We start from the raw sequence: 8,754 nt of genomic DNA on the forward strand, positions 1-8,754 counted from the left end.
CCAGGGCATCTCAGTGTGGTACGCAAACTGTTCTGCACAGGACCGCAAAATCCTGCAGAGAGTGGTGCGCTTAGCTGAGCGCATTTCCGGGACAGCCCTCCTCTCCCTGCAGGACATCTACACCAGGTGATGCAGCACCAGAGCCGTCAAAATTATCACGGACCCAACCCATCCCAGTAACTACCTGTTAAGCTTGCTAAGATCCAGCAACCGCTTCCAAAATCTGATGGCCAAAACTGAGAGGCTCAGGAGGAGCTTCTTCCCCCAGGCCATCAGATTCCTAAACACGGACATGCCCCCCACACTAATCTTAAATACACACTCTGGACTTTAATGGTGGGATACTTTACAGTTTTTATTTTTATTATCTTATTGTACATATTTTTACTTTCAAGTTATTTTTCCCCTGTCTGTACATATTTTTCTCCTGTTATCTATTTCTATCTAATTTGTTTTATCTCTGCTACTTTGCACAGTCGAAGGAGTTGGACCAATTGCACATTTCACTGCAAGTTGTATACTGTTTATAACTGCGCATGTGACAAATAAAGCTCTTGAATCTTGAATATAAGCCTGCCATACACCTATAAGACACATTTGCCTGTCATATACCTGTAAAGCATATTAATCTCTCACTCACCTGTAATACACCTGTCATTAACCTGTCGCGCACCTGCCCTCGTCACTCATCTGTCACAGGTGACATAGGTGGTCACTGACTGAAAAGGAAGGAAACAGCAGGAGGCTGCTGATAGTAATGGAGTCGTGATGAAAGTAGAGCTGCTCTCAGAGTCTCCCTCATTTCAATTCATTTCCCTACACATTACTGGCATGAAATACATTTAGTAAATATCGCCTAAACGTAGTATACAGGAATTACCTGTTACAGAAACAATATAAATGTAAGCTAATTCATATATACGATTAATTATGGTTATAATAATAATAATTTGCAGTATTTAACGTAGCAGCGTTCAGAGAGGAGTTAGACCATGAAGTTCCACATTTCGCCACAAGAGGCCGCCAGATGCTTCCGTACCTCTGAAACCCCCTGCTTTCCCCTGCAGCCCCGCACCTCTTCCTGCTATTTCCGTCTCTCAGATTCTGCCAAACCCTCGCACACAGGAGAAGGGAATCATAGTGATCTTACCTGAGGATGCTGCAGCAGTCTCACCGGTGCTCGTGTGCCCTCACTGCGGGTGATCTCTCTCCCAAAGTCAAATTCAAATTGAAACACGCTTTATCAGCGTGACAGAGGGCCTTTGGGAGGAGGGCACACGGCATCCCTCTTCCCCTCCCTCAGTGCAGGCCTCCAGATAAACACACCCACGGGCCTCTTTTCCGAGTTTCCGAAACCCCCCCTGTTCCTGTGCTGGTGATGTACGTCCTGCAAGCCAGCCACTGGTCTGCCTGAAACTCCGTCTGACACCCTGAGGCTTCCAGCCCCTCCGCTGCCCCCAGGATGCCAGCAGGCCTCAGTCCTGCGTTTCTCCTCTGATAAACTGCTCTGCTCGGTACCTGCCTCTCATTATGACCGTCCCTGTAGAGCACAGCGTGTTGGGGAAAAGCCAGAGGGCGGTGTGGCTCTTGTCGTGTTGAATTCAGAATTCAGTCTCGCTGGAGGCAAGGCGAGGGTTCGAATCCCTCCGCTGCCAGTTTTAGTGGTGTTGTGGTAAGGAGCAGGGATCATAACTGAAAGGTTGCTGGTGTGATTACTGGCTGGGGCACTGCTGCTGTTCCCTTGGGCAAGAAACTTAACCCAGATGGCCTCAGTAAATACCCATCTGTATGAATGGATAACATGTAAAATTGTAACCTATGTCAGTCACTCTGGATAAAAGCGTCTGCTAAATGGCGGTAGTGCAATGTAAAGGCCAGGGTTTGTGCTGCCAAAGCGCACAAATCAAAGTAAACAATGCAGTCAATACTGGGTGGTGGGGGGCTCTATATATATTTTGATGAAATGAAATGAAAAATGTTTGCGTAAAAATGATATTAACAGAATTAACAGCAACGATAATGGCAGTAATAATGGATGTTTTTTCTGCTTCTGTTGCTTCTGCTGCTGCTTCTGCTTCTGCTGCTGCTGCTTCTGCTGCTTCTGCTTCTGCTTCTTCTGCTGCTTCTGCTTCTGCTGCTTCTGCTTCTGCTTCTGCTGCTGCTGCTGCTTCTGCTTCTGCTGCTTCTGCTGCTGCTTCTGCTTCTGCTTCTGCTGCTTCTGCTGCTGCTTCTGCTTCTGCTTCTGCTGCTGCTTCTGCTTCTGCTGCTGCTTCTGCTTCTGCTGCTTCTGCTTCTGCTTCTGCTTCTGCTGCTGCTTCTGCTGCTTCTGCTGCTGCTGCTGCTTCTGCTTCTGCTGCTGCTTCTGCTTCTGCTGCTTCTGCTTCTGCTGCTGCTTCTGCTGCTTCTGCTTCTGCTGCTGCTGCTTCTGCTGCTGCTGCCCTTGCTTCTGCTGCTTCTGCTTCTGCTGCTGCTGCTTCTGCTTCTGCTGCTGCTTCTGCTTCTGCTGCTTCTGCTTCTGCTGCTGCTTCTGCTGCTTCTGCTGCTTCTGCTTCTGCTGCTGCTGCTTCTGCTTCTGCTTCTGCTGCTGCTTCTGCTGCTGCTGCTGCTGCTGCTTCTGCTCCTGCTGCTGCTGCTGCTGCTGCTTCTGCTTCTGCTGCTACTGCTTCTGCTGCTGCTGCTGCTTCTGCTGCTGCTGCTTCTGCTTCTGCTGCTGCTGCTTCTGCTGCTTCTGCTGCTGCTTCTGCTTCTGCTTCTGCTGCTGCTTCTGCTTCTGCTGCTTCTGCTTCTGCTTCTGCTGCTTCTGCTTCTGCTGCTGCTGCTGCTGCTGCTTCTGCTTCTGCTGCTTCTGCTTCTGCTGCTGCTGCTTCTGCTTCTGCTTCTGCTGCTTCTGCTTCTGCTGCTTCTGCTTCTGCTTCTGCTGCTGCTGCTGCTGCTTCTGCTTCTGCTGCTTCTGCTTCTGCTGCTTCTGCTTCTGCTTCTGCTGCTGCTGCTGCTGCTGCTTCTGCTGCTTCTGCTTCTGCTTCTGCTGCTGCTGCTGCTGCTGCTGCTGCTTCTGCTTCTGCTGCTGCTGCTTCTGCTTCTGCTTCTGCTGCTTCTGCTTCTGCTGCTTCTGCTTCTGCTTCTGCTGCTGCTGCTTCTGCTGCTGCTGCTTCTGCTGCTTCTGCTGCTGCTTCTGCTTCTGCTTCTGCTTCTGCTGCTGCTGCTTCTGCTTCTGCTTCTGCTGCTGCTTCTGCTGCTTCTGCTTCTGCTTCTGCTTCTGCTGCTTCTGCTTCTGCTGCTGCTGCTTCTGCTGCTGCTTCTGCTGCTTCCTGAAGCTAGAAGCTAATAGAGCTAGAAGCTCAAGGTTTCTTCCTGATAGGGAGTTTTTCCTTGCCACTGTTGCTTTAGGCTTGCTCTCAGGGGGTCTCAGGCCTGGGAACAATGTAAAGCTGCTTTGTGACAACTTGTGTTGTAAAAAGCGCTATACAAATAAAAATGAATTAAACTGAATTGAATTGAATACTGAAGTCCCACCACTAGTCAGCCTATAGAAACGTGACTCTGTAGCTCACTGTAATGAAAGAATTCAAAAGGGATGAATGAATGGCTTTATGCTGAATTTTACATTTTGTCACTTGGCAGACGCTCTTAACTAGAGCAACTTGCCTATCTTTTTCTGAAGCGATCTGAGTGAAGCACCTTCTTAAAGTACACAACAGTAGTGCCCCAACCGGGAAAGCAGTGACCTAGAAAATGCATAAAAATGTAAACTCCATGCAGTTCACAGCATGAGGGTATCAGCTAAACAAGCCTTTAAAAAGGTGAGATTTTTCTGCGGGCCAGAGAAAATGAACTTTTGTTCGGAGTTCCAGATTTATATAGCCCCTCCAGTTCACTCTAGTGCGCGGACTACATGCCTTACTCCCCTCACCTAACACTAACGTAATATTAGTTGATGTCATTGCAGGTGAGATTGTAGAGACCAGAGATTCTTCTCAGTCATTTACTCACCTTACATTACACAGACCACATTATAAACAGTTTTTAACTCTTACACTAATACAGGTTACGTAAGTCCACAATGCTGACCTTAAAACAGTCTCCAGATTTCAGTATGAGGTGGTTGCTTACTTGGGCACTGGGAAATGCATTGTGTTTCACAGACATTTTGATAAACGCTGCTGTAAAAGTTGTGCTTTTTTAATAAGGCGGCGTCAAGGACACATGCAGTGTCATATTACTGAGAAAAAGGAAACTGAAAGGATTTATGCAACTGGCTGGAACAGTCGACATTATATAAAGAGAGCAGCACCTAATTAGCACCGTAAGGTAAGATGAATAAATAAAATACAGGCCTATAAAATATCATATATATTTCATTGGAGTGTTACGGGCTGGTTTGTCTGTAGCGGAAGACAAGTTTAAAGTTGCGTTTTGTCCAATGGGTCGTTAAGCGACAGATTTAGACTGAATACGGAAGTTAGAAAAAAACAGTCCAATAAAATGGTGCCATTGAATTCCATCAAATAATGCAAAGACGACATGTTAAGTTTTAAATGTGGCCTGAATTCCGTAGATGAGGGACTTTTACAGGCGACTGTATTCGCTTAAGAAGCACCAGAACGATGCGCTCGTAAGCAACAAGTGTGACGCGGTTATTTGCGCAGAGCTTTTTCTAGTGACCTAATGCGACCCTTACCTAAAATGGGTAATATAAATGTATTACAATGAATATTTATTGTAATACATTTTATATAGATTCCCTGTGAATGTGTATATTCACCTACTGTGACGGAAAAAAATTGGAAACATGGATAAATACATCAACTGGAAAATGTTTAACATGGATGAACGTTACTGTTTCTGTTACTGTTAGGGAGTTGAATTCTTTCGCTGGCTAAAAACCTATTTCAAACGAATGTAACTCGCAATGTTCAAATACTTGAGAATGGACAATTTTCGCTGCAAGGCTTGACCACCGCTACCTAAGAGTGTTGAAAACTTCGTGCGGTGTTGTGGGATAGTTTGCTGTAGGAGGTGACGTCAAGCAAAGGACATTCACAGAGGCATCTCTTTGCCGACTTAACCTAAATATCCACCATGTGACGAAACTGCAACAGCTGTAACGATAATTCGCATTCTGAAAATGAAAAATGGTTCGGAATATCAGATGTAATCTTTTTTAATTTATTTAATTATATTAATAATCTCTACAGAGCGCATCTACGACGCACCCATTTTTGTGTTATTTACATTATCTGAACAGCAGAGGGCGAAATAAACACGCAAACTTGTTCAATCTTGTTTAATCATACTTAAAGGAAAGTACAGTTTGAATGGGAGCATCTGCTTTTTAAACGCGAGTTGTCATTCATTTCAAAAATCTTTATAACAAAGAATTGAATGATTTCAACTTAAAACGATACGTTTAATTTATCATCTTAACAAGAAATTGTTAGAATGGTTTTTGTTATTTATTTATTTTTTTGCCTTAGGAATAAACAAGGAATCTTGTAGGCCTACAGTCATAATTTGTTTTCGTTCAAATTTTGTTCAGAATATCTTGACAGTATCAAACCGTGTATCCAGTATTGTGTATCGATCCAAACCGAGAGCAAAGTGTGTCCTGACTCTAGAATCTACACAGCTTTATGTTCTTTGACATTTTACCACCTGTGAATGAAACCAATGAAATGAAATAAAACATTAAAACTTTTTAACATTTAAGCCATTTGCATTGGCAACATGACTCAACATCACGTGGATGTCATAATAAAACATACATAGCTAGCATTAATGTTGAATCTGGGCACAAAGGGTTTTTTTTCCTGTCCATAGAGGCCTTTACTGGGCTCCTCACGCAGACCAAACCAAGCCAGAGGCGCCTGAGGGAGGGGGGCGTGGCCTCTGCAATGTACCACCTGCTCAATACAGTGGTGGACCCACAGAGCAACAGGTGAGGAGAAGGAGACTGTGTGTACATGCGTGCATGTGTGTGTGTGTGTGTGTGTGTATGTACAGTGCATTCAGACACCTTCACTTTTTCACATTTTGTTATATTGAAGCCTTATGTAAAAATTTTTTAATTCATTTTCTCCCCTCATCAATCTATCCTCAATATTCCATAATGACAAAGCGGAGAGAGGATTTTAGAAATTTTTGCAAATTTACTAAAAATAAAAAACTGAAATATCACAGTGACATAAGTATTCACACCCTTATCTCAGTACTTAGTTGAAGCACCTTTGGCAGCAATTACAGCCTCAAGTCTTCTTGGATATGATGCAACAAGCTTTATACACCTGGATGTGGGGATTTTCTACCATTCTTCTCTGCAGATCCTCTCAAGCTCTGTCAGGTTCGATAGGGACCATCAGTAGACATCCATTTTCAGGTCTCTCCAGAGATAATCAATTGGGTTCAAGTCCAGGCTCTGGCTGGGCCACTCAAGGACATTCACAGAGTTGTCCCTAAACAGCTCCTGCATTGTCTTGGCTGTGTGCTTAGGGTCATTGTCCTGTTGGAAGGTCCACCTTCAGCCCAGTCTGAGGTCCTGAGCACTCTGGAGCAGGTTTTCCTTCAGGAAATTAATTAAATTAATTAAATTTAATTAATTAATTAAACTGATTAATGAATAATTAAATCTGGCCTACCTATTTGAAGTTTACTCTCCTTCTCCCGGTCGCATCGAATTGTTTGAGCACTTCTTCACGGACCTTTGATCACATAGCCTAAAATATTTCTGGACATTCTAAAACGCTTAACGTGGCTTAATGTTCCAGCACTGCGATCAAAGATCACCAAATTTCTCTCAGACATCTCTTGTCAGAAACACTTCCTCCTGTCAAAGTCCTCTCCATTAATGCCCATAATAAGGAAAAAGCTTAACATGGCTTAATGTCCCAAAACGGTGATCAATGATCACCAAATTTGTCTGACATCTCACATGTCATAAACACTATCTCCTATCAAAAAAGCAGAACTGAAACCCAATGAAAAGGGTAACTATCTTGCGTTAATCCGTTTCTTCTCCATTGACCCCTCTTATAAGGAAAAAGCTTAACATAGCATTATGGACCAAAACAGAGACGTATCAGGACTACACTTCTCTAACATGTTTCTGATCATGACCATGTTCAAGAACCAATACGACGACCCCATGGGTTTAATATAAACACTGAAGTTTTCCCCGTATGAACCCATTATAAAGACACTGCTTGCGGCTGGCCTACAGTTGGCCTATTGGGAATAGCTTAACGCAAATTTTCATGTTTAACCTGTTAGGACATCACTTGAGCTACAGCCTACACTGGGGTGGTGATCAGCAATGTGTAGGCCTACTGTTGCAATGAGGAACATTAAGGCTTTTCTGCCATTATAAGAAACAAGCTTAACGTGGCTTAATGTACCTATAAACATCGATCAAAGAAGACCAAATTTCTCTCACACATCTCGTCATAAACACTCTCATACATCAAAAAATCAAAACTGAAATCCAAGGAATATGGTCATTATCTTACGTTAAGCCTTTTTCTTATGCCCGGCACTTAATAAAATCGGTGTATCACAGTTTGTTGTTAATTTTATAGCTAGACTACTATTTCAGTGTGCCGCAAGCTAAGTTTAGCTTGCAAGCTAGCTAGCTAGTTGATACACCTATCTAGTATCTTCCTAGATACACCTAGCAAGCTAATTTCTACTTCGATAGAAATTGAAAAAAGCACAATAAATTCCAAATGTTAATAAATGCTCACGCTATTACGATCATACAATCCAAAAATGGTCTATACTTTAATTGTCAGACACAATTGTGTCGTCTTTTACATATAATATATAATACATATTTTTTTTTATATTTGGCGGAAAAGCTGGCGCAATAATGTGCCGATCTCCATCAGATACATTATACAGGACGTTAGCTTGGTACCTAATATTAAGTAGCCTACTCATTGTGTAGATTTGCCCCGTTTGTGTGCTGCGTAGCTATAATTGTGACAGTAGAGTAGGCTGTGGGCGTTCATTTTTCGCCTCAAGAATATGATAGGCCTGCCTTTTCCTGGGTTACCCCTTTACCAACAAAGCGATTGGCCGTTTGGTGTAAAAGCGGGACTTCCATTAATGCAACCGCCACACGGACCGTTACGGCCAATGCCATTCATATTTCAAGGAGTGGTCTGTCTTTTCCTTTTTAATGTCCCTGACACACCTCTCTCCCTCAATTTTCAATTTCAAATTTCAATTCCAAAGAGCTTTATTGGCATGACAAATAAAATACACAAAGGTACACATCTCTGTCTGTCGTGGAGCGCTCACAAATCGGAAATCTCATGGTACGCACTGTGTGTACAGCTGTACAGCTGCAGGCGCCCGTGAGTGTCACTGCACAGAGAGCAGCGTCCCCGGTGCCCAGCTGTCAGTCTATGAAGAGTGACGGGTCCATGGAGCGTCCTGTTGGCTTTGCAGGTGGAGAGCCTGCCCCTTCTCTAAGGTGAGGTCACACTGTCCAGAGCAGAAGCCTCACCATCTCCAACCAATTTATATAACCCAAGTCCTCAATCAAGCTTAAGTGGGCTTTCAGTGAGACTGGAGAAAGGATTCTTTAGTATTGAGTCCTGTATGGGTCCATTTTTGTCGTCCTAATTTCAAACTGAATCTGGCCCATGTGGACCAGAACTTTCCCAACAAATCCATGAAACAATTTCTTCCCGATACAATCCGACCAGGTGCCACTGAACACAACAAAGGACATGATTAAAATGCACATTTTTATGTAGC

At 43.6% G+C, this 8,754-nt stretch overlaps 1 long non-coding RNA gene across 1 annotated transcript; it reads left to right on the forward strand.

Annotated features, from left to right (window-relative positions):
- Window positions 1–4,241: 4,241 nt before the first annotated feature.
- On the forward strand, window positions 4,242–8,399 carry LOC118772328. The gene is made up of 3 exons (XR_005004690.1): window positions 4,242–4,308; window positions 5,818–5,935; window positions 8,329–8,399. It is a non-coding gene; the product is annotated as an uncharacterized LOC118772328 (long non-coding RNA).
- Window positions 8,400–8,754: the final 355 nt, after the last annotated feature.

Source organism: Megalops cyprinoides, unplaced genomic scaffold (genome assembly GCF_013368585.1).
Source record: "Megalops cyprinoides isolate fMegCyp1 unplaced genomic scaffold, fMegCyp1.pri scaffold_28_arrow_ctg1, whole genome shotgun sequence".
NCBI lineage: Eukaryota > Metazoa > Chordata > Actinopteri > Elopiformes > Megalopidae > Megalops > Megalops cyprinoides.